We start from the raw sequence: 27696 nt of genomic DNA on the forward strand, positions 1-27696 counted from the left end.
GTAAGGATAACCTGACCCCCTTGTTGTACAGTGGGAAAAAAAAAAAGGAAAGAAAATAAAAATGATCATTTAAGTAAAAAAAAAAAAAAAAAGAAATTTATCGACAGGCATAAATTCACCTATTCAGCTGTTTATTCATGCATTTAACATATATATATTTATTGAGCATGCAATATGTGTTAAGGGCTGTTTTGGAACAGGAAGCATGGCTTTTGTCATTTAGAACTTTATTATTGAAGAGTAATAATCTGCAATAGACTATTAATAGTGTCTATTTCCAATGTATCTAAATAAAATCTTCCCCTTTTCCCTGGAAACTAAACAACTATGAAGGTAATAGAGTCTGATGTTTTAGAGTACCTCACAAAACCACAGTTACTCATGATGACACCATCAAAAACACTGTACTACCTAGAATCATTGAGGAATGATTAAATCCTATTCAGTAAGGCCTACGTGTTTGCATATTTAGGATTACATAATTTTTAATACCCATGTATGATAGTATACCTACTACGTCATCATCTGCATATTCACTTATTTAAGAAGATTACGCTTCACAGCCACTGAACAAAACCCCTAACATAAAACTATACATGAATAGAAGAAATGTTAGGTAGAATTAGTTTCCTATGCTGTTTTAAAGGTAATGAAATACGATCAATGAGCTTTCTAATGTGGGAAATACAAACACGACTGAATTGAAGAAACATGTCCTCTACTGGATTATTTTCAACATACAAAAATACCCTAAATACACCCATCTTACCATAAAAAAAGAAAGAAAACCCCACTGAACTCCATGTTCCTCTTCATTTACCATCCAGCACTCTACTGCTTTTCCCAGTAAATATTCTCTAAGGAATATTCACTCCAGTGCAGCTTCCATGGGGCCTATTTCTTGAAACTACTTCCAGTCAAAGGCCTCATCCTGATCCTAGCCATTCAGCAGAGTTCATGCGACATAGTTGAGAATTCTCTTGTCTTGGCCTGTATGCGATATTATGTTGTTCTATCCCCAGAAGAAATATTCCATGCTGATATTTTTTCACCTAGAAACAAAGAATGTGTAGATTTTACCCGCCATCATCCTGGTCTCTTTCACTTAAGCTGCTATCATCACTCACGTATAGTAAACACCAGTCAGTGAATCAGCCTTCTCAATATTTATTGGTGAAATCACAGGTTCTTTTGAGGTCATTTTTTCGCTTTTAGTTATCCATACTTCTTTCACATGCATGCCAGGATGGCTATTAAAAAAATCCATTATAAAGCCAATGTTTTCTAATAAGTCTCCTGACAAAGAAAAAAAAATTTTTTTTGGTAAAATTCCTACTCTTACCCATCTTAAGTAATTTATTAATTCAAAAAATAGGTATGAAGTACCAACCTTATGCAAGGAAATAAAAACTCTTGCTTCAAAGGCAGTTTACAATTATGATACAATGTGATATGTGAGAGTTCATATATTAAAGATGTAAGTGAATATAAGGAAGGTTTTAGCAAAGAGGTGACATGAGACAGAGGAGGGTGCAAGGAAAAGAAATGGGTGAAAATCTTTCTATTTAGAGATCAGAATGTGAGCACAAAGATTGAGTGCATGACATCTAGGTGTTTCCAAAGAAATTGGAAGGAAAAGTACAAAATACATGAAGCAAGTAGAGAAATCTGTCTGGAAAGCAATTCCGAAGAACTTCAAATGTTAAAAAAGCTGGAGTTCAATGCCAAAAATAAATGATTCAGACATGGGAGTAATATCTAGGTTAGTACTATTTTAAAGGTATAATAATGCTTAATTTAAGAGATTTAAAAAAAAATAGCACAGGGCACAATATAACTTGAAAGAAGCAGTCAAGGAAGTATCTTGAGGGGGAAAATTTACATTTACAACACCCACATGTTGTGGTGACAGCAACATCATGGCTGAAAAAGAGGTACCTCATCCTGCCCCCCTCCCCAAGCCGAAGTTTGGAAACCATCCTTAGACAAAAGTAGCTTTTTTGGAGTTTCAGGATCCAGTGTTGGACACCAAGGGGCCTGGAAAGAGTCCTGCCCACTTGTGTATTGAATAACAGACATACAGACCACGTTCCAGCCTTAGACCCAGCCTGCCCCATGAACTGGCTTGAGTCACTCTTAGTAACTCCCAGGAAGCCCCTGGAAACACTGCCATAGATAACTTCCCATAGATTAGAGAGTCTTTGTGGAAATCCAGGTTTCCAGCAGAGAAGTCCCAGCCTACCACTGGAGCAAAAGATACAACTTTGGACACACTGAAGATGGCATTTATGAAAGACTACAGAGGAGGTGACCAGTGCTTGGAAGGCAACAACAGCAATGTCAAACTTCAAGGAACGTGAAAAATTTAGAAAACTTGATACCACCAAAGGAACACAATAATCTTCTACTAACTAATCCCAAAGACATGAAGAACTGCATTCTACTTGACAAAGAAGCACTTTTTTTTTTTTGGTCTTTTTGCATTTCTTGGGCCGCTTCCGCGGCATATGGAGGTTCCCAGGCTAGGGGTCGAATCGGAGCTGTAGCCACCGGCCTACACCAGAGCCACAGCAACTCGGGATCCGAGCCACGTCTGTGACCTACACCACAGCTCACGGCAACGCCAGATCGTTAACCCACTAAGCAAGGGCAGGCATCGAACCCGCAACCTCATGGTTCCTAGTCGGATTTGTTAACCACTGCACCACAATGGGAACTCCCAAAGAAGCACTTTTAAAGAAACCAGTGAGCCACAGGAAAACAAAGGAAGACAACCCAACAGAATCAGGAAAATAATAAACAAAATGAGAAGGTTAAAAAAGAGATAGAAATAATAATAATGATAAAGCACCAAATGGAAATTCTAGAGACAAAGAATACAATGAAGACCACTGACATCAGAATAGATGAGGAAGAAGAAAGAAACTGTGAGTTCAGAGACAGGAACTTTGAAATTATCCAATCAGAGGAGAACAAAAGAAAAAAGAATGAAAACATGTCAAGAAAGCCTACATGAATTACCAGGTACCATCAAAAGAAACAATTCCTGAATTCATGCAGTTAAGACAGGGAGAAAGTGGAAGACAGGGACATGCAAAGATAGAGAGATGAAAATATAGGGGGAAAATAGTTTCAAATGATGCAACTGACAAAGGCTTAATCTCTCAAATATGCAAACAATTTATACAACTCAACAGCAAAAAAAAAAAAAAAACAAAAAACAAACCAACAACCCAACTGAAAGATGGGAAAAGGACCTGAATGGACATTTCTCCAAGGAAGATATACAGATGTCCAACAAGAACTTGAAACAATGCTCAACATCGCTGATTATTAGAGAAATGCAAATCAAAACTACCATGGATACCACCTCACACCAGTCAGAATAGCCATCATTAATAAGTCCACAAATAACAAGTGCTGGAGGGGGTGTGGAGAAAAGGGAACCCTCTTGTACTGTTGGCAGGAATGTAAGCTTGTACAACCACTATGGAGATCAGTATGGAGGTATCTTAGAAAACTATACACAGAACTACCATATGATCCAGCAATTCCACTCTTGGGCATATATCCGGACAAAACTCTACTTAAAAAACACACATGCACCCACATGTTCATTGCAGCACTATTCACAATAATCAAGACATGGAAACAACCCAAATGTCCACTGATAGATGATTCGATCAGGAAGATGTGGTAGATATACACAATGGAATACTAATCAGCCATAAAAAAGAATGAAATAATGCCATTTGCAGCAACATGGATGAGTGAAGTAAGTCAGAAAGAGAAAAACAAATACCATATGATATCACTTATATTTGGAATCTAATATATGGCACAAATGAACCTTTCCCCAGAAAAGAAAATCATGGACTTGGAGAATAGACTTGTGGTTGTCAAGGGGGAAGGGGAGGGATTGGAAGGGACTGGGAGCTTGGGGTAAATAGATGCAGAATGTTGCCTTTGGGATGGATTAGCAATGGGATGCTGCTGTGTAGCAATGGGAACTCTGTCTAGTCACTTATGATGGAATATGATATGTGAGAAAAAAAGAATGTATACATGTCACCATGCTGTATAGTAGAAAAAATATATATAAATAAATGATAAAGAGTTTTAAAAATAGGCAAATATGGAGATGTTCTCCTTTAAAAGAAAAAGGAGATGAGCCCTACCCCCAATGAAGACATTGAAATACTTTTCCAAAGTCACACTTTTAACTTACCTGATTAATTTGATGAGCTTATTTGGTAATTTATGAGATTCGGCATTATAGAATTGTATCATCTCTTGGTGCTATAAAATGCTAGGGAATGCTATATTAGGGCCTTTGGACAAATCATTTATCTTTCTTGGTTTTATTACCATTATCAGTCAATAGTCAATATATGGCACAAATGAACCTTTCCCCAGAAAAGAAAATCATGGACTTGGAGAAAAGACTTGTGGTTGCCCAGGGGGACAGGGAGGGAGTGGGATGGATTGGGAGCTTGGGGTTAATGGATGCAAACTATTGCTTTTGGAATGGATTAGCTATGAGATCCTGCTGTGTAGAACTGAGAACTATGTCTAGTTACTTATGACAGAGCATGATAATGGGAGAAAAAAGGTTGCCCATTCTCACCACTTTTAGTCACCATATTATTAGAAATCCTAGCCACATAAATCACACACAAAAAAAGGGGAACAAAAGGTATCTAAATTGGATGAGAAGAGGTAAAATTGTCATTGTATGCAGATGACATGATACTCTATAGAGAAAACTCAAAGGACTCCACATAAAAGCTACTTGAACTGCTCAATGAATTCAGCAAAGTAGGATACAAGATTAACATTCAGAAATCAGTTGCATTTCTGTACACTAACAATGATATTCTAGAAAAAAGAATATAAAAAATAGCTTGTAAAACCACACCTCAAAAAATTAAATCCTTAGGAATAAATATGACCAAGGAGATTAAAGACATAAGCTAGAACTATAAAATATTAATCAATGAAATGAAAAAGGCTTCAAAGAAATGGAAAGATATCCCATGCTCCTGGATTGGAAGAGTTAATATGATTAAAATGCCTCTACTACCCAAAGCAATCTACAGACTTAATGTGATCCCTATAAAATTACCCACAACACTTTTCAAAGAACTAGAACAAACAACCCCCAAATTTAAATGGAACCAGAAAAGACCCAGAATTTCCAAAGCAATCCTGAGGAGAAAAAATCAAGTAGGAGGCATAACTCTCCAAACCTTTAGACAATATTGCAAAGCTATAGTAATGAAGACAGTGTGGTACTGGTACAAAAAAGACATATGAACTGATAGAACAGAATAGAGAGCCCAGAGATAAACACAGACACATAATGTCAATTAATTTTCAATAAAGGAGGCAAGAATGAAAATGGGAAAAAGAAAGTCTCTTCAGCCCATGGTGCTGGCAAAACTGGACAGCTGCATAGAAATCAATAACACTAGAACACATCCTCACACCACACAAAAAAATAAACTCAAATGGCTTAGAGACTTAAACATAAGACAAGATACCATAAAATTCCTAGAAGAGAATATAGGCAAAACATTAAAAAAAAAAAAAGAAAAGATAGCCAATGGAATGGGAGAAAATAGTTGCAAATGATGCAACCGATAATGGCTTATTCTCTAAAATATACACACAACTCAAACAACCCATGGTTGTTAGCCAAGAAGCAAACAACCCAAATGAAAAATGGGCAGAAGACCTAAATAGACATTTCTCTAAAGAAGACATATGGATGGCCAACAGGCACATGAAAAAATGCTCAATATCAAAAATTATTAGAGAAATGCAAATCAAAACTACATTGAGACCTCACTCCAGTCAGAACAGCTATCACTAATAAGTCTACAAATAACAAATGCTGGAGACAGTGTGGAGAAAAGGGAAACTTCTAACACTGTTGTTGGGAATGCTAATTGGTGTGTACAACCACTATGGAAAACAGTATAGAGGTTCCTCAAAAAAATAAAAATGGAACTATCATGTGTTTCAGCTATCCTACTCCTGGGCATATATCCAGCCAAAACCTTCATTCAAATAGATACATGCACCCCTATGTTCACTGAAGCACTAGCCACAATAATCAAGACATGGAAACAACCTAAATGTCCATTGACAGATGAATGGATTAAGAAGATGTGGTACATATTCACAACATCATAAAAAAATGCCTTTTGCAGCAACATGGATGCAACTAGATAGAGCTTCTCACACTAAGTAAAGTAAGTCAGAAAGAGAAAGACAAATACCACATGATATCACTTATATATGAAATCTAGAATACAGCACAGATGAACCTATCTATAGGATAGAAACAGGCTCACAGACATGGAGAACCGACTTATGGTTGCCAAGAGGGAGGGAGAGGGAGTGGGATGGACTAGGAATTTGGGGTTAGTAGATACAAACTGTTGCATTTGGGGTGGATAAGCAATGGGTTTCTCCTATATAGCACAGGGAACTATATCCAATCACTTGTGATAGAACATGATAGCAGATTATTTGAGAAGAAGAATGTATGTGTGTGTATGGCTGGGTCACTTTGCTGTACAGAATAATTGGACAGACCATTGTTAATCAACTACGATAAAAAATAATACAAAAAAGAGTCTACCTCAACCAGCAGGGTACAGTGTACAAACAGCATGCTTCTGTTTGTCTCTATTCAAGAATAGCAAACAAAAACTAAATAAACAAACAAACAAAATCTCTTTTGCTTATGCTTGTAAATACCTTTGAAAGCATAGATCTCAACAATAATATCTAACTATGTCAAATCCTTCAACTAAATTTGCTTCACACCCCAAAAAAAGAATCAGGAGTAAGACGACTGTGAGAATTTCAAATACGTTAGTGTCCTCCTTTTCAGAGCTGTACTTGTAATGCAAAATGTACCTGATCTGGACGTTTGTAAATCCTTCATTCCTACTGTCTCATTAGGAACAGAATTTTCCAATCCAACTGTAGGCCAAATAGGTTTGGAAAAGAGTTGATTAATAAATAATGTACACATGATACAATCTGTAGTTAATAATTCAAGATAAAAGTTTAAAAGTTTTTACCTTCAAGCAAGGATATTTTTCAGGAGAATCTAAAAGGCAAAAAGGACATATAATCAATTGTCTATAAATAAGACAGCCAGGTATACGTTTATGTAGAGTTAGTACTGTGTGGAATCCTAATGCTTGGCTTTGGCAATAACATGTTAGGGTTTGCTGTTCTGTTTGGGGGGCAGTTAGGACAGAAACAAGATAGAAACGTGAATCTATTATACACACTGAAGAAAAAGAGAAACATAGGTTTAACAAAACATGCACTGAAGATTCCAAAAGGAAGACTATGTTTCAAATGATTTTACAATAGAAAAGTGCACATCTATCATCAATGTGAACATGCTGATTGATGAGAAGAAAAGTGATGTCTGATCAGAGGAACCAATCATGACCTTGAGAGGATAAAGTGAAAGCTGATAGTAAAAGACAACAGCCTATTTTTAGTGCAACACGGCAGCATCACTGACACCACTGTAATCCCAGTGTTTATCATATTCTTCAATTTGTCCTGTAATTTCACAAGGACACAGTTGTGATGACAGTTGAGTTGAATGTATGATTCATTTCTCATCAGAGGAGGTGCTATGAATTGATGAGCTTGGATATACACTTGCAGAATAATAGTTCATAAAAATACTAATTTTTCTCCATACCCATGTGGGTTACAGGTATGCCTCCTTTATGTGGATCCTCTGGTTTAGGCATCTTAAAGTTTCTTGATCCACTCATGCAAGAAATTTCATAAAACACATCTAAGAAGTAATGTATAGTTAAGTTTTCAATATTGAAATACGATTATCCACAAGGATGAAAGAATTTCAATTGTGACAGAATTATTAGACATTCAAGTTCTTCTGTATTTCAAAATCAGTCTAGCATTTATGGAAGGAACCCTATTAACTTCCTCTGTTTCCAAAATCAGTTTGGTTTATATATCATGCTGATGGTGAAAAGGATTTTTGTGAAACAGTTATCTTAAAAAAATAGCTATCAAAAAAAAGCCAGTGCTTCCATATTCAAATTAATCTTATGTGCATAACAAATACCAACACACATCTTTGATGCCTGATAGTTAGGAAGAGTGTCTGTGAAATACCCCAGTTCTAGCTCCCCCTCCTGCTTCCAGAATCTTCTGGAGCAGCAGTTTACTTCCTGCAATCTCTGCCTCTCTCATCCTTCATTCCTCTTTTCTCTTTCCTTACTTTCCTTAGCTTGTAGAGGATCCTGAAACGGAGCTAACCACTTACCTACTTAGATGGGACTCTTAATTTAAACTCTTGCTGACACCGAGAAGCCAAACAACTTCATTTCCATTCATGTCTCTTTCCTCACTGTGCATTCAATGGGTACTTTTCTTTGGCTATTGAAACATATCAGGGAGTTCCCTGGTGGCCTTGCAGTTGAGGATTCAGCTTTGTCACTGCTGTGGCTCAGGTTCAGTCCCTGGCCTGAGAACTTCCTCCTGTTGTGGGTGCAGCCAATACATACATACATACATACATACATTCATACATACGTAAGAAAGCAAGGAAGTCATAAAACACCAACACAGAATAATGTCTGAAAGAAATGAATACATCAAAATTCCTGTTTTAAATTATCACTCTGTCAAATGTCTTTTTAATTTTTTTATTTTATTTTTTTTTGGTCTTTTTGCCATTTCTTGGGCTGCTCCCGCGGCACATGGAGGTTCCCAGGCTAGGGGTCTAATCGGAGCTGTAGCTGCCAGCCTACGCCAGAGCCACAGCAACACAGGATCGCCGCATCCGCGACCTACACCACAGCTCACGGCAACACCGGATCCTTAACCCACTGAGCAAGGGCAGGGATCGAACCTGCAACCTCATGATTCCTAGTCGGATTTGTTAATCACTGCACCACGATGGGAACTCCAAATGTCTTTTTTATAAAACACACTTCTTACCTTCTGCTTCTCCATTTACCCTGTTTTTACCTCTTTGATCTACAGCTCCAGATAAATGGCCAATATGCTTCTGTGGAAGACTCTCAGTGATACCCTGTTAAGATTAAGATGAATAATGAGGTGCACAAAGATTTCCTAATCTATTTATAAGAAAATACCTGGATTTCCTACTATTTAAAAAAAAATTTCCTACTTTAGAAATGATTAGACTTAAAAATAACAGAAGCATGGACTGAAAATGCAAATATTTAAAGAAAAAAACCTCGTATATGCTTCTCCAGATCAAGTCTATAATTTGTCCTCATTTGGCTGTTGACTTTGTAAACAGAGCATGAAAAGCCAGAGTAAATATTTTCGCTAATGAAATGCTGACTTAATGCACATTTCAGGTAAGGATAAACTTCAAAACGCATAACTCTACATTCTCAAAATAAATAGAGGATATTTTTAATATATAAATATTTAAATATAAATATATATATATATTGTGTGTGTGTGTGTGTGTGTGTATATATATGTGTTTATTTAAGATGTATGCCGGCTATCAATAAAAATATTTCAAAGGACAGAAAATTTTTAGTATTAAAATAACATACTTGGGAGTTCCCATCGCAGCGCAGCGGAAATGAATTCGACTAGGAACCATGAGGTTGTGGGTTCAATCCTTGGCCTCACTCAGTGGGTTAAGGATCCGGTGTTGCCGTGAGCTATGGTGTGGGTCACAGATAGGTCTCAGATGTTACATTGCTGTGGCTGTGGTGTAGGCTGGCAGCAATAGCTCTGATTAGACCCCTAGCCTGGAAACCTCCATATGCCATGGGTGCAGCCTTAAAGAGACAAAAGACAAAAATAAATAAATAAATAAATAAATAAATAAATAAATAAATAAATAAATAAAACAAAACAAAATAAAATAACATACTTGGCATGAAAAGAAACCTTGGAGTATAAACCCAGTTGAATATAAACGGAACACTGTAGAACCGAACACTGAAGCAAACGAGAGCTTAGAAAGATCTCTATTATTTGATAAAAAGTTGTATTTCATAGGAGAAATAGTTGAGTAGCAAAAGTATTGGCAAAGTAGTAAAAAAGGCCTTTTATGTTTAAGTAATAGTGAGAAAATTTAAATATGGTTATGTAATTCTTCAAAAAAGTAGAGTAAGCTTTAATAAGGGAGGAATAAGAACAATAACTTATTAACCATCCAGATGTGCCAGGCTCTTACTATGCATATTATCTCTTCTACATGCAACATTAATAATGAAAATGATCATAAGGAGGGGACCAGGCAGGGGTCCCTGGTGTTTGCCCTGGACCTGGGGCATGGGGAACTGGCAGAGGTTCCCAGGTGGGGCTGCAAGGAAGAATCATCAGTCACAAGGACATTTTCCCCACTGCCTGTTTCCTGGTCATTCCATGATGAGAGAGTGAAATAATGAACAAAGGGACCCACGTTTTGCTCTGTCCAGAAAGCCCCTTCCCTACAACTGCACATGACAGGCTCCTTCGCTTGGCAGCTCTTGTCACACTCAGGTCGTTTCTAAACCTCAGCTCCACCCTCTCTCCCATCCTCATCCACACTCCCTCAGTGTTGTCTCACCTAATGTTCTCCCTTTTCTTTATGGGAAGAACTTACAGTGACTTATAAAGGATTCCCATTTACTTGTTCCTCTGCTCCTACCTCTACAGCCTAACTCCTCAACTGGAACCCTCAGTGTCTAACTGCCAGATGCATAGTTGGGATTCAATACCAGAAATTTATTTAAGGTCAAAACAGTTAAGACCTTGAAAGAGCCTCAAGTACCAAAGCACTAAATACCTCTAGGAGATTTCTGGTCAGAGTCTACTGAAGCGGAACACACCCCAAGTTAGAAATCCACACGCCCGGATTAGGAGAGATGACATCAGGAGCCCCAAGTGTTGCTTTTCTCACCCCAACTTATTAATACATAAATACTGTGATATCCATTAGATTACATTGTTAAATAAAAAGAACAGAAATAGAGTCAAAGACATAGAGAACAGACTTGTGGTTGACAAGGGTGAGAGGGATGGGCTGGGAGCTTGGGGCTAGTAGATGCAAACTATTATATTTAAGAATGGATAAACAAAGAGGTCCTACTGTATAGCACAGGGAACCACATCCAGTCTCTTGGGATAGACAATGATGGAAGATAATATAAGAAAGGGAATGTCCATATATGTACAAGTGGGTCGTTTTTCTGTACAGCAGAAATTGGCACAACACTGTAAATCAACTACACCTTAATAAAAAAGAAAAAAATTAAAAATAATAATGTCAGCATGCTCAGAAAAAAAGAAAATTAGCCCTGTTAGCTTAGAGTACTACTGAAAAAACTGACATTAAGCAACTAAAATTAACTGCTATATTTGCAAATGTGCTTGCATGATTTATGTATGCATGAATTATCTCTGGTGAGGGAAGTAGGAGAGGTTGGTTATTAGCAGTATTTTATTTAGACGGATTAGAACTGCAAATAGGATAAGCTGCTTATATTCCATTTGTCAAAAAACTAAAGACAAATGAGTGCCTATATTCAACTCCTTCTAAGGAAGAGGGGAAAACAACAACAACAAAAAACAAGAATAAACCTGTGTGTGTGAAAGCCACATACATACTACACTGAAAGCCACATACATACTACACTGAAAGCCACACCAAAAGTGCTCACACTAGGGAAAGTGAGAGATGGACTAAAAGAGACACTGTCTGCAAGGACAAATTAAATTGGGGTTAATCATTAAAAAAAAGTGTGGAAGGAGGAAGAAAGGAAAAAAAGAGACATGCTAGTGAAATACAAACATAAGGTAAGAAAAACAGGAAAACATAAGTACAATAAAGTATGTGGAGAATATACATATATTTCAGCATTTATATATTAACAGATCAGTAACATATCAGTACTGTTAGGGATTTACTATGCTCAAATCCTCTGTTTTACGGAGTTCCCGTTGTAGCTCAGTGGTTAACGAATCCGACTAGGAACCATGAGGTTCTGGGTTTGATTCGTGGTCTCACTCAGTGGGTTAAGGATCTGGCATTGCTGTGAGCTGTGGTGTAGGTTGCAGATGTGACTCGGATCCTGCATCGCTGTGGCTGTGGTGTAGGCTGGTGGCTACAGCTCCAATTAGACCCCTAGCCTGGGAACCTCCATTTGCCACGGGAGTGGCCTCAGAAAAGGCAAAAAGACAAAAAAAAAAAAAAAAGCCTCTGTTTTATGTTTTCATTATATATAAAAGATATACAGTTCATATATATAAATATATCGTTCTCCATCAAAATTTATAAAAACATCAAAATATATTAAATACAAAACAGGCTTTTGTTCATAGTTTATCCTTAATAATACTGATATATATTATTCTATAACTATTTGTTTATAAATACTACTATTGGAGTTCCTCTTGTGGCTCAGCAGGTTAAGAACCTGCTATAGTGTCCAAGAGGTTGCGGGATTGATTCCTGGCCTCACTTAGTGGGTAAAGGATCCCATGTTGCCACAAGCTGAAGTGTAGGTCACAGATGCAGCTCGGATCTAGTGTTGCTGCAGCTGTGGCTTAGGCCTGCATTTACAGCTCCAGTTGGATCCCTAGCCTGGGAACTACCATATGCTGCAGGTGTGGAACTAAAAAGAAAAAAAATTAAAAATAAAAATAAAAGATTTAAAAAAATAAATTAATTTAGAAAACACTACTCTAATAAAGACTTCATTTTTTTTAAAAATAAATACTACTCTAATAAAGATTTCATTTTTATCACTATAAAACAAGTCATTCATGGAGTTGAACATGACCATTTGCCACTCCCTGAATACTGTAAATTTTTTATTACTAGAGAGAGAAAAAAGGATATAGAAACGTTCCTTGGGAGTTTCCGTTGTGGCTCAGTGGAAACGAATCTGACTAGCATCCAGGTGTCCTGACTTCATACTAGAAAGCGACAGTCATCAAAACAGCAATGGATTAGCAATGATTCCTGCTGTGTAGCACTGGGAACTATGTCTAGTCGCTTATGATAGAACATGATAATGTGAGGAAAAAGAATGTATACATGTATGTGTAACTGGGTCACCATGCTGTACAGTAGAAAATAGAACACAGTAAACCAGCTATAATGGTAAAAAAATCATTATACAAAAAAATAAACTCCAAGAGAAAAGTGAAAAAAAAAAAAAAAGCAGTATGGTACTGGCACAAAACCCAGAAATGTACACCAATGGAACAGGATAGAAAACCCAGAATTAAACCCACTCACAGACAGTCAACTAATCTATGACAAAGAGGCAAGAATATGCAGTGGATAAAAGAGAATTTCTTCAATAAGTGGTGCTGGAAAAACTAGACAGCTACATGTAAGAGAATGCAATTAGAACACTCTCTAACACCCACCACACACAAAAATAAACTCCAAATGGATTAAAGACCTAAACGTAAAACCAGATACTCTAAAACCCTGAGAGGAAAACGTAGACTAAATACCCTCTGACATAAATTGCTGATCTACCATCTACAGTAATGAAAAAAAAAAAAAAAACAGATGTAAACAAATGAGACTTAATTAAGCTTAAAAGTTTTTGCACAGCAAAGGAAACCACAAACAAAACGAAAAGACAACCCGTGGAATGGGAGAAAATATTTGCAAATTAACTGACTGACAAGGAATTAATCTCCCAAATATATAAACAATGCATACAGCTCAATATCAAAAAAAGACACAACCCAATCAAAAAATTGGTAGAAGATCTAAATAGACATTTCTTCAAAGAAGACAAACATATGACAAAAAAACCACATGAAAATGTGCTCAACATCACTAATTATTAGAGACATGCAAATCAAAACTCCTATGAGGTACCACTTCATGAATGGCCATCATCAAAAAGTCTACAAACAATAAATCCTGGGGGCGGTGTGGAGAAAAGGGAACCCTCTTACACTGCTGGTGGAATATAAATTGGTACAACCAAAGTGGAAAACAGTACAGAAGTTCCTCGAAAAAACTAAGAACAGAACTACCACAAGATCCAGCAATCCCACTCCCAGGCATCTATCCAGAGACAAACATCATTTAAAAAGATATATGTACCCCAATGTTCAATGAACCACCATTCACAATAGTAAAGACACTGAAACAACCTAAATATCCACTGACAGAGGAGTGGATAAAGACGCATGGTACATACACAATGGACTATTACTCAGCCATAAAAAAGGACATAATGCCATTTGCAGCATCATGGATGGACCTAGAAATTATCATAGTAAGAAGTTAGTCAAGATAGTGTAAGACAGATACCATATACTATCACTTATATGTGGAATCTAAAAAAAGAATACAATTGAACTTATTTGCAGAACTGAAATGGCCTCACAGAGTTTGAAACCAAACTTGTGGATAACACTGGGGACAGACTGGGGTAGGGAGAGATGGTTTGGGAATTTGGGAGGCAGGTTAGGCATCAGCTCCCAAACCCCCAACCCCATGCTTCTTTTATCCTCTAAGGTATATCTAATATTTAGCATGCCTGGAAAATATGAGTGCCCCATCAATCTTTGTTGAATAAAGGGTTTGCTTTGGGGAATTAAAAAAAGAAAAACTTTGGTTAAATAATTGGTACTTTATTTGGGAAAATGGATGAATGAGTTTGTTTCCAGAATAAACTGTTTCTATTTGCGTAGACTTAGGCAGAATCATGGGCAAGATGTTCTTGAGATGGCTAATTTTTTCATTAAAGTTTGGCTGTTTTCTACCTGGAAGACACCAACCTTTATCTGAGGAAGTAAATTTCAATCTCCTATTTTATATCCGAGGAAATGCAGGAGCCAAGGCATGAAGTCACTAACCCCAGAGATCCTGGCTCCCAGCCACGTGCTGAAGGTGGTCAGACCCCACTGGAAAGTGCTCTGGGGGCGAGGAGTTCTCTCAGTTGCATCCTACCTTCTTTCCTGAGGATCTTACATCCAAATTACCTGCTGCCTCCACCTATATGGGGTTGGCAACAGGTGGGTGGGTACCCAAAGCCTAGAAGGGGGTGCCTCTCTGTATCTAAAAAATGCAACAGTTTCAAGCTGTCATCAGTTTCCTTCCTGAAAACTGGGAGGTGGAGGATAACCTGCACATTCAAACTACTGCACATGAATAGAATATCAGTCTAAGAAACTCCCACTTCTTCCAGCCAGGAGGTGATAACAGTTAATAAACATATAAGCAATCATTCTAAACCAATGTGAACGTGCAAGGGAAATACAGCTGTTACTGGTCACTAAATTCTGGGAAAGACAATTAATCATGATTTGTTTCACAATTAGAATCTAAACATTTGACAGAAATTAATTCAACAGTTGTCACCAAGTATTCCAAAGCAATATGCTACAATGAAGTCAGCAATACTGTGTCATTTCTCTCATTGTCTAATGGCCCTCTTAGAGAGAATTTAAAATTCTGAGTGGCCACCCAGTTTTAGTGACTTTCTTGAAATATAATTTACATACCATGAAAGTCATCCATTGTAAAATTAGATGAGTTTTGGTAAATGTTTTATATATACAGCTGCAAGACTACAAATAAGAAATTACTTCCATCATCCCAACAGTTCCCTTGTACTTATCTACAGCCAATCTCTGATCCCACCTCTGGCCCAAGGTAACCACTGATCTGATCTATGATTCTGCCTTTTCTAAAAAGCATAATTACTGTGAGAGTCATCAATGCTCCCTGCATATATGAATAGTCCATTCCTTCTCATTGCTGAGTAGCATTCCACTTTATAGATTTCTTGATTCAACTGCTGATGACACAATATTTCCAGGTTTTGGTAAGCACAGATAACGCTACCATGAACATTTCAGTCAAGTCTTTGTCTGGACATATGCTGTTATTTCTCCTGACGGCAAACATAGGAATGAATGGAACTGATGGATCATATAAGTGTATGTTGAAACTTTGAAGAAACTGCCAAACTGTCTTCCACCATGACTGCACCATTTTATATCCTCGCCAATAATGTGTGAGGACTCTGGTTTTTCTACCTCCTTGCCAACACACTGAATTATCGGTCCTTTCCATTTTAGCCATTATAGTGTATGTGCAGCAATATCTTATTACGGCTTTCATTTGCATTTCCCTAATGACTAATGATGCTGAAACTCTTTTCACGTGTTTATCTTCCATTTAGATATCTTCTTTGGTGAAATGTCTATCCAAATCATCTGGACATAAAAATTATGATTGAATTTTAAGAGTGCCATATTTTTTTCTCCACATAAATCCTTTAGCATATATATGTTTTATAAATATTATCTCCCAGTATGTGATTTGACTTTTCATTTTCTTAGGAGTGCTATCTTTTGGAAAGCAAAACCTTAATTTTGATGAAATCCAACTCATCATTTTTTTTGCTTTATGCTTTTTATACATTATTGACTAAATATTTGTCCAAGACAAAACTTGCTGCTATGTTTTCTTCTTTACGTGTTGGTCTATGATCCATTTTTAGTTCATTTCTGTGCGTGTTGTAAGGTAAAAGTAAAGATATAATTTATTTCACATGGAAATTCAATTGTTGCAGCAGTATTATTGAAAAGACTGTGCTGTTCCTATCAGATTACCTCAGTACCTTTGTTGAAAATAGACTGGCCACATACATATTTCTAGATATTTTGCTCCACTGGTGTATATGTTTTTCCATATGCAAATACCACAATGCTTCTATTGCTGTAGCTTTATGGTAAGTTTTGAAATCAGATAGTATAAGTCCTCCATCTTTCTTCTTTTTTAAAGTTACTTTGACCATTCTAGATTTTCTTCATTTCCCTACAAATTTTAGATTCTGTTTGCCAATGTCTGTAAGTAGTTTTCTACAAAATACCCATCTAAAATGCTGGCAATGGCATTACTGAAACTACAGATGAATTTGGAGAAAACTTCCACATTAACAGTAATGAATATTCCAACCTATAAATATGGTATATATATTCCCATTTATTTGGATATATTTTTATTTCTTGCAAAGTTTTGTAGTTTTCAGTATATAGGACTTACATTTCCCTTGTTAAATTTATTCCAAAGTATTCTAGTCTTGTGGGTGCTGCCATGAATGGATTTGTGTATTCTCGGCATCTCATATAAATGGACTCATACAATATGTGACCTTTTTGTGACTATCTTCTTTTGCTTAAAATGTTTTTAAGATTTACTCATGTTGGAGTTCCCGCTGTGGTACAAGGGATCAGTAGTATCTTTGCAGCACCAAACACTCAGGTTCTATCCCTGGCCTAGAGGTTAAAAGGATCCAGCGTTGCCACAGCTTTGGCATAGGTCACAACTGTGGATCAGATTTGACCCCTAGCCCCAGAACTCCATATACCAGGGGGTGGCCAAAAAAAGAAAAAAAAAAGATTCATCCAGAAGTATCAGAATTTCTTTCATTTTTTATTGCCAAATAGTATTCCATTACATGGATATACTGCATTTCTTTCATCCAGTCAACAGTTGACAGACAGACCTCAGTTTTCTAAGTGTTGATTTAAGAGTTTTTTTAGGAAGTTGCTTGAACTTAAACTGTAGAATCTGAGTTCCCCTATGAATTATAGCCTCGGATGGTTTTGCTCAGTTTTTGGAATTATTTATTTCTATTTTATGGCCCAGTTCTCAAGGGGTGTGTCTCCATAGACATTAACCACCTGATGCTCATCTGAGGTAACCACTAACCACCTGATGTCACCATTCATTACCTTCCATCTCCTCTCCTCATCACTCACTCCACTCCAATCAATCACCTAGCCTCCTACTCTTCCAACAAGCCAGGCACAGTCCTGACTCAAGGTCTTTGCATCTGCTACTCCCTCTGCCTTGAAAACTCTTCCTCAAATATCTACAGGGCTCTCCCTCTTACTTTCTTCAAGTCTTTGCTCAAATAGCACCTGTTCAGTGAGTTCGTTCCTGAACACCCTATTTGCAAATGAAAACGCCCTTGCGTTTTCTCCAAAGCACTTACTATCTTCAAATAGATTATGTACTTATTTGTGTAAGTATATCTTATATACTAGCACTCGTATAAGTATATACTGATACTTATTTATACTTAAATATTTATTTATGTTTTTAATCTGTTTCACTAACAGAATGTTAACTCCACAAAGGCAGGAAGTTTTTGTTTTGTTTACTACTGTAACACCAGTGCCTAGAAAATTATCTGGTATGTGGTAGGTACTCAGAAAATGTTTGCTGAATCAAAGAATCATATTCTTAAAACAGTACATACTTATGTTTCTTGATCCTTACACAGCCCAGAAGTTTCCAGGTCTACGGAGTGCTGAGTATTGGATGGATGACTAAGTGTGTTGATCATCTATGATGATACATATTTTCAGTTCTGTCCATTGGAAATACAATGTCAGTCACAAGGAATTTACAGCTGTCTAGAAGCCACATTAAAAACATGAAAGAAAACAAGGGAAATTAATTTTAATAATGTTTTGTTTGACCCAATATATCTAACATATTATCATTTCAATGTGTGATTCATACAAAAATTACCAATAAAATATTTAGTCTTATTTTCATGCTAAGCCCCTGAAATGTGGTGTGTATTTTATTCACAGCACATCTCAATTGGGACCAGCCATATCTCAAAGGTCAACAGCTACATGCAGCCACTGGCTTCCATATTGGACAGTATAGATAAGGACTAGAATGAAGTAACCCCATTGTAATGAGCATCTTGCATATTCATTCATTGTTTTGACCTTAGCATTCCAACACCAGGCCCTGGTACAATCTCAAAGTTTCCTAGTTTTATCAGAACAGATTCAATGGATATAAAAAGAGAACTAGGAGCTTTCATTGTGAACAAAAAGTATTATCAAAGTAACTGGCTCAACTCTTTAAGTTTTATTCAGAAGTTTTGTTTAGAAACAATGAATACTTTTCTTCATCTCTTTCATTATGAAAGAAAGTTAGGAGTTCCCATTGTGGTTCACTGGTTAATGAATCCTACTAGGAACCATGAGTTTGTGGGTTCTACCCTGGCCTTGCTCAGTGGGTTAAGGATCCAGCGTTGCTGTGAGCTATGGTGTAGGTTGCAGACGTGGCTCAGATTCTGTGTTGCTGTGGCTCTGGCATAGGGCAGCTCCAATTAGACTCCTAGCCTGGGAACCTCCATATGCCATGGGAGCAGCCCTAGAAAAGGCAAAAAGACAAAAAAAAAAAAAAAAAAAAAAAGAGGGAGTTCCCGTCGTGGCGCAGTGGTTAACGAATCCGACTAGGAACCATGAGGTTGCGGGTTCGGTCCCTGCCCTTGCTCAGTGGGTTAAGGATCTGGCGTTGCTGTGAGCTGTGGTGTAGGTTGCAGACGCAGCTCGGATCCCATGTTGCTGTGGCTCTGGCGTAGGCTGGTGGCTACAGCTCCAATTCAACCCCTAGCCTGGGAACCTCCATATGCCGTGGGAGCGGCCCGAGAAATAGCAACAACAACAAAAGACAAAAAAAAAAAAAAAAAAAAAAAAAAAAAGAAAGAAAGCTATATCCAGAGAGGTTTTATATTATCTATATCATCAGGGGAAAAATTATTGTTTTCAAATAGAAAGAACTTTAAAAATTATATTTCCATGAAACAATCCAGTATTGATTTCAAGTTAACTAAAATACATCCTGTGTGAAAATACAATTTTTGATAGATATAGTTTCATTAAAAAATTCATAACAGTTGCCTTACCAATATTTTTGCATTCATAACGTAAAAGTGAAATAAAGTACTAAGGAGAGTGCCCTTAAATCTTTAATAAATAAATTGAGGTCCTCAATATGTTTCTTGAAAGCTTAAGTATTGCACATAGAAAGTGCTTTCACGAAATTCTCAGCAAAACTAATTACTAGAGAAATGCAAATCAAAACTCTAATGAGGTACTACCTCACATTGGTCAGAATGGCTATCATTAATAAGCCTACAAATAACAAATGCCGGAGAGGGTGTAGAGAAAAGGGAACCTTCCTACACTGCTGGTGGGAATGTAAACTGGCACAACCACTATGGAAAACAGTATGGAGGTGCCTCAGAAAACTAAATATAGAACTACCAGGAGTTCCCACCATGGCTTAGTTTGCTAACGGATCTGACTAGTATCCATGAGGATGGGGATTCCATTCCTGGCCTCGCTCAGTGGGTTAAGGATCTGGTGTTGCTGTGAGCTGTGGGGTAGGTCGCAAACACAGCTTGGATCCCACACTGCTGTGGCTATGGCATAGACCTGCAGCTCCGATTTGACCCCCAGCATGGGAACCTCCATATGCAGAAGGTGTGGCCCTCAAAAGACAAAAGACAAAAGACAAAAAAAAAAAAAAAGAAAGAAAGAAAGAAAAGAACTACCATATGACCCAGGAATCCCACTCTTGGGCATATATCCAGACAAAACTTTCACTGAAAAAGGTACATGCACCCGTATGTTCATTGCAGAACTATTTACAATAGCCGAGACATGGAAACAAACTAAATATCCATCAACAGATGAATGGATTGAGAAGATGTGGTATATATACACAATGGAATACTACTCAGCCATAAAAGAACAAAACAATGCCATTTGTGACAACATGGATGGAACTAGAGACTCTCATACTAAGTGAAGTAAGTCGGAAGGAGAAAGACAAATACCATACAAAACCGCTTAGAGCTGGAATCTAATATACAGCACAAATGAACCTACATACAGAAAAGAAACAAACTCATGGACATGGAGAACAGATTTGTGGTGTCCAAGGGGGAGGGGGAGGGGGAGGGAGTGGGAAGGATGGGGATTGTGGGGTTAGTAGATGCAAACTACTGCATTTGGAGTGGATAAGTAATGTGTTGCTACTGTACAGCACAGGAAACTATATCCAGTCACTTGTGATGGAACATGATGGAGGATAATATGAGAAAAAGAATCCACATAAAACTGGGTTACTTTGCTCTATAGCAGAAATTGACAGAATATTGTAAATAAACTATAATAAAAATTTAAAGAAAAAAATGTTTTCATTACCTTTTTTATTATCAAGGGATTTATTTCTTCCAGAATCCCACTATTTTAAACATTCACTTATTGGAATTATAATAATTGCCATCATTATTCAACAACAAAATTTAAAGAACCCCAATTAAAGTGCCTGATATTTTAAGACATTAAAGTTTAAAATTTTTCCTTTTTTAAAAAAGCAGTAAATCAAAACACACAGCAGCATCAACTTAGATGTTGCAGGGTTCTATCATCTCCCATAAACTGGCAGGTATGAGCTTAAATCACCAGGGAGGCAGAGAAATGCCAGAGGGTAAAATATCCTAAACTGTTCTCACCCTGAAAAGCATAAATAAAATGCTTGCATGAGAAAGAAAATTGGACTTATAACCAGCACAGAAAGCTCAGGAGTAAACTGTCTAGATAAGGAATAACTTCTATTTCTTCTCTTCTTTTCTTTTCTTTCTTTCTTTCCTTTTTTCTTTTTAAGTGATCACTCAGGACAAGTTAATTCCTGGCCCTGGAGTTGCGGGTGATATGATATAATACAGCAATACTTGGTATCACAGGTGCCCTTTCGTTTTAAGAAATCTCTTTGGGAGGAACCACAATAAAATATCCTCTATCACTAATCATACAAATTATCATACAATCTGAGATACTTTTGAAAGTAAAAAGGGAAACTTTGGAAATATTTATTAATCAATAAATCTATTTATATTTCTATTCTAAAAAATAAAATTTCACTACATTAAAGCTAAAATAGGGAGAAAAGTGGCACACCTGCCCGTTCAGAAGAGTTTCAGACAGAAGGGAAGGAGCTGCGTGGCATCGTCTGCCTTCCAGCCGTGGGTCCTTTACCTCTGCATGTCCTCTGCCGCCCTCCCTGCCCGGCCCCGAGAAGTGGGGTGCAAAGAAAGTTTGCCTCTGCTGCTGCCACCTCCTGCCTGGCCTAGGAGACTCGCTGTCCACAACCGCCCGCTTGGCTTTGCCTGGGTCCCCCACCGACCCAGACCGCCACCATGAGTAAGCTGTATATTGACCACCTCAAGAAGCGCTGATTCCCACAGACTTGGTAAAAGTATTTGCGGAGCACGAGATCTCCTATAGCGGCCAGTTCTTGGTCAGATCCCGCTATGCCTTCGTGGACTGCCCAGATGAGCACTGGGTGATGAAAGCCGTCAAAACTTTCCCCAGGAAAGTGGAACTGCACGGAAAACGCCTAGAAAGTGAACACTCCATTCCCCAAAAACAAAGGAGTTGGGAAATACAGATCCAAAATATTCCACCCCAGCTGCGACCAGAGGTACTGGACAGCCTGCCTGCTCAGTGTGGTAGAGAACTGTGAGCAAGTGAACACTGAGAGTGAGACAGCAGTAGTGAATGTGACCAGGAACAGACCAGGCAAAAGCATCATGAAGCTGCATGGTCACCAGCTGGAGAACCATGCCTTGAAGCTCTCCTACATTCCTGATGAGCAGATAGCCCAAGGCTCTGAGGATGGCTGCCAAGGAAACCTTGGTTCTGGGGTCAGCCCCGCCAGGGCTCCTCTGTGGCAGCCAGGGACCCAGCCAAGCAGCAGCAAGTGGGCATCCCCCCGCGGCTCCTGGTGCCCACCCAGTAGGTGGGTGCCATCATCAGCAAGGAGGGTGCCCACCATGCACAACATCACAAAACAGACCCAGTCCAAGATCAATGTGCATAGGAAGGAGAATGCGGGCGCTGCTGAGAAGGCCATCAGTGTCCACTCAACCCCTGAGAGCTGCTCATCCCACTGTAAAATAATCTTGGAGATTATGCACAAGGGGGCGGCAGACACCTACATGGCTGATGAGGTTCCCCTGAAGATCCTGGCCCATAAGAACCTTGTGGGGCATCTCACTGGCAAGGAAGGGCACAATCTGGAGAAGGTGGGGCAGAACACAGGAAAATAACCATCTCCTCGCTGCAGGACCTCACTGTCTATAACCCCCGAGAGGACTATCACTGTGAAGGGGGCCATTAAGAACTGCTGCAGGGCCGAGCAGGAGGATGCGAAGAAAGTCTGGGAAGCTGACAAGAATGAAGTGGCTGCCGTGAGTCGGCAGCCTCATCTCATCCCCAGCTTGAACTTGGCTGCTGGAGGTCTCTTTCCAGCCTCCTCCAGTGCAGTCCCACCGCCTCCCAGCAGTGTCCCTGGAGGGGTCCCCTACAGTTCCTTTATGGCTCCAGAGCAGGAGATGATGCAGGTGTTCGCTCCTGCCCAGGTGGTGGGCACCATCATTGTCAAGAAGGGGCAGCACATCAAACAACTCTCGAGTTTCGCCAGCACCTCCATCAAGAGTGCTCTTCCCGAAACTCCCAACTCCACAGTGTGTATGGTCATCATCACTGGACCCCCAGAGGCCCAATTCAAGGCTCAGGGAAGCATTGCTGGAAAACTCAAGGAGGAGAACTTCCCTGGTTCCAAGGAGGAAGTAAAGCTGGAGCCCCATTTCCGGATGCCAGCATCAGCAGCCGGCCGGGTCACCAGCAAAAGTGGTGCAATGGTGAATGAGCTGCAGAATTTGATGGTGGCTGAGGTGGTGGTGCCGAGAGACCAGACCCCTGATGACCAGACCAGGTCATTGTCAAGATCATTGGGCATTTTCATGCCAGCCAGATGGCTCAGCGGAAGATACGAGACATCTTGGCCCATGTCAAACAGCTGCACCAAAAGGGACAGAGTAACCAGGCGCAGGTGTGGAGGAAGTGACCAGCCCCTTCATCACGTTGACCCAAGAGCAACCGGCTGAGATCGAGATTGTGTTCCCTCTGGCAGGCCAGAGAATGAGAGGGAATCAGGGGCACTTGGGCCGGGACATAGATCAGGTTTGTCTACTTGCTTGAGAAGAATGTTCCAGTGAGGTACCCTGATCTCAGTCCCAAACACCCAACTGGGCCAACAGTGCCCACTGCTGCAAATTCTAGCTCAGAGTGCTTTTCAACATGGATTGTTTTAAATTCTCCTTGTCCCACCAAGAGGCCAGGTCAGACACCAGTGGGAAGAGAAATAAAACTTCCTTCAGGTTTTTAAAACATGCAGAGGGGTGTTTTAATCAGCTTCAAAGTGAAACTGACAGCATTAATGGCCTCAACCTAGCCAGAACACAGACTGGGCCCTGAACCCACGTGCCAGAACTCAAACCCAGACAAAAATCAGACTGGGACCGAAACCCACATGCTGGCCTCAAACACATAAACCCAGATTGGGACTCAAACGCACAGTTTTAAATTAGAATCACTCAAATCACTCACCCTGTGTCTGGACTCACCAAGGCTCAGGTTCTTCATGCCTCCATGCAGAAGGAATTCAGCGAGAGACAAAGTGATAGGCAAGAAACAGATTTATTAGGATAGGACGCTTGTAAGAGGTGCAAGCAGGCTGGCAAGGAAGCTCTGCCTGAGGATCCAGTGGGCCACGGTTTTATCATCTAAGGGGCATGAGGGTTGGAAAGGCCCACCTCTTCCTTTCTGAGAGTCGTAGCTCCTCCTTAGTATCCGGTAAGGTGTGTATTGAAATCAGGTGAAGGGTGGTCTTCAAACACTTGCCCTTGGTCTGAAGCTGAATGCAGACCTCATCCCAACCCCCACCCAATGACCTGAGGCAATTCTTGCACCTCCACTAGTTAAGCAAGGCTGCCTTGTTCTGATGGTTTTCTTGAGCTTACAGTAGTCTCCCAACATCCCCCAGGTTTCCTTCTTTATCTGTGATCCCCTATTGGGACTTCTATAAGCACCTGTGCCTACCCTATCCCTATCAAAAGGATAGTTTGATTCTTGACCTTAAAATCCTTCCCACCTTCTCCTACCTGGTTTACTGACCCCAATACTTCTACCCTCATGCCCGGACATAGCCTCTTCCTTACAGTCACGCTAATGATCTTTCTGCTCCCAGCAAGATGGGAACCAGTGCATTGCTTTGCTAAAGTTACTGATTTAAAAAGAGCAGATACATCAGCATCTGTATGTTAATTCCAGTCCCTTCTAACCAACCAATAGGAACAGCGAGGAATAAAGAAAGGATGGGAGAGAAACAAGGAGAAAGATGTTTAAAGTATATGGTCATCCATGTTTAGAAGGAGTATCCCTGTGGCTGATTGATTCCAGATCATGACCTTCAAAAATCGGCACAGTTAAAATTTTCCCTCTCTGTTGGGTCTTCCCCACCGAGATTCCCTGCCCCATTCGTGTCCGTCTAACCATCTGAGTCCCACAGCCTGTCCAGGTACTGAATGCTCAGCGGGACAGGGGCTGAGCATGCTACTGTCCCTGATTCCTGTCATTCTCAGGCAGATTTTATATGTTTGTGAAGTCTATTTTAATGATTGGATATGAGCACTGAGAAAGGGACACTAACTCCCCTTGATAAAGTCTCAGTTCTATATCTTGTCACTTGTGATGGAACATGATGCAGGATAATGTGAGAAAAAGAATGTAGATATATGTATGACTGGGTCACTTTGCTGTACAGCAGAAATTGACAGAACTTTGTAAATCAACTGTAATAGAAAAAATAAAAATTTAAAAAATAGTCTCAGTTCCATGGAGGACTTGAGTGGCCTCAAAGGCTGCCACTGCACCCTCACCCCAGCCCCTGAGCTCCCAGAAGGGCTGGTTCCCAGAAGTAGGGGTTGTGGGGGGCTTCCCCCAGGACACTGTTCCCTTGGTGGTGGTGGGATGTGGACCCCAACCCTGAGCTCCTGATAAAGGTGAGGTCTGTCTGACATCTATTATGAATATTCAGTAAATTGGAGAGGCATGTTTAACTGATGGCTTCTATCTTAGAGGTATATTTAACTGATGGCTTCTGCCTCCACAAGTCATTGGCATGATGTTATGTGTGCCTAAGAAAACAAAGTTCAAAATACCGGCAACATTGTACACAAAGGGCTGAACAAGCTTAATTTATGAATTTCCCAGGCTCAGTAAGATCCCTTTTTCTTATTTTTGTCTTATTAGGGCTATACCCACAGCATATGGAAGTTCCCACACTAGGGGTCAACTAGACAGATTTGTTTCCACTGAGTCGTGATGTGAACTCCAAGATCCCGTTTTTCAACGCTTGTGATAGACATCAGCCATCAGTTAAATGAGGTTAGGCCTCCACTCCTGATGGACTGATTGTCAGTGCCTGTTGGCCAGGTGGGGCACTCTAGCTACCTTGACAATGCTATCAAGTGTGCGGGGAAGGGGGGAAGGCCTCTGTGTGTGGAGAAGCCCGTGATGCTCGGATTGCCCTCCTTCCGACCTTGCAGCAGCAACAGTAACAAGACTAGAGGACCTGTGGGCAGAGCCAGTCGGATAATGCTGTGTGCAGAGTAAACTACCTCAAGGCATGAAGTTACCTCAGCAATTACTTTCCTTTTTGTTCTCCCCCACCTCTTTTTTAAAACCTTTTTTTCTTTGTAGCTTGTTGATATTTATATAAAAGAGAAAAGCAAAGCAAAAGAGAAGCTGATGGTCTTCACTTATTTATTTATACTTATTATGTATTTATTAAGTTTTACAAGTATTTTAGGTAAGGCAGTTCTTCAAATTATTTTAAAAAATAAAAACATGTTAGAAAGTGAATTAAACTGGGTTTTCGTAGTACCTTCTCAGCCACGGTCACTGGTAAAGCCATCCAGTTATGTGTATTATACTCATAATCAGCCAAGAACTGTACTTAGCTTCTTTTGCTTCTTTTCACTACCAAAGTTCAGTAACAAGTGGTTCCTAATAAGTGAATAAACTAATAAATGACCCAAGTATCAATTGACATCTTTTTTTTTTTTTTTGGTCTTTTTGACATTTCTTGTGCTGCGCCCGTGGCATATGGAGGTTCCCAGGCTAGGGGTCCAATTGGAGCTGTAGCCGCCAGCCTGCCGCCAGCCTACTGCCAGAGCTACAGCCACACGGGATCCGAGCCGCATCTTCGACCTGCACCACAGCTCACGGCAACACTGGATCCTTAACCCGCTGAGCAAGAGATCAAACCCACAACCTCATGGTTCCTAGTCAGATTTGTCAACCACTGAGCCACAACAGGAACGCCTCAACTGACATCTTGAAGGACCTTATTCATTACTATTTTTACACTCTACCCTCTTTTCTCAAAGCATTTGATACAACCTATACAAATGCAGATATTACAATACAATTATATTTTATAATAAACAAATTCGAACAAGAAAAAAAAAAGCACGCAATTATGTAGGCCATAAATTTGGACTTCCACTATCTGGTTGATAAAGTAAAAAGAGAAAACCAATCGACTACAAAAGTCACACCTGCCGTGATGTAGAGGCAAGTCTCAGGAGAAACAGAATGTGTCCTACTGTGCAAATCTGAGAAATATTTCTCAAGCAGATCGGTATATAACATATGCTGGGGTCTTCAATACTGTCCCTGATAGATATCTTGACTGTTTCATCTGTCAGTTTTTTAAAGCATATAACACACACTGGAAAAATACAAAGCTTTCAGCTATCTGGATGAAGAAAAAATAAAAACCTAGAAAGTCTGAGTAGCAGACCCTTCTGTGATGAGGATCATGTTCTGTGCCTGTTCTGTCCAGTATGGGAGCTGCTATCCACAGGTGGCTACTGAGCACTTGAAGTGAGGCTGGCGCAACCAAGAACCTGAATGTTAACTTATATTTAATTT

The 27696-nt window shown here is 39.3% G+C and overlaps 1 pseudogene; it reads left to right on the top strand.

The window, feature by feature from the left end:
- The first annotated feature begins 22052 nt into the window (after positions 1-22052).
- Positions 22053-23764, top strand: LOC102164116 (insulin-like growth factor 2 mRNA-binding protein 1 pseudogene; annotated as a pseudogene).
- The last annotated feature ends 3932 nt before the right edge of the window (positions 23765-27696 follow it).

The sequence above is a fragment of the Sus scrofa genome, chromosome 7 (assembly GCF_054392235.1).
Source record: "Sus scrofa isolate SSC_HxYL_T2T_F1_AM1 chromosome 7, Sscrofa_HxYL_maternal_Yorkshire_Landrace_v2.0, whole genome shotgun sequence".
In the NCBI taxonomy this organism is placed as follows: Eukaryota; Metazoa; Chordata; class Mammalia; order Artiodactyla; family Suidae; genus Sus; species Sus scrofa.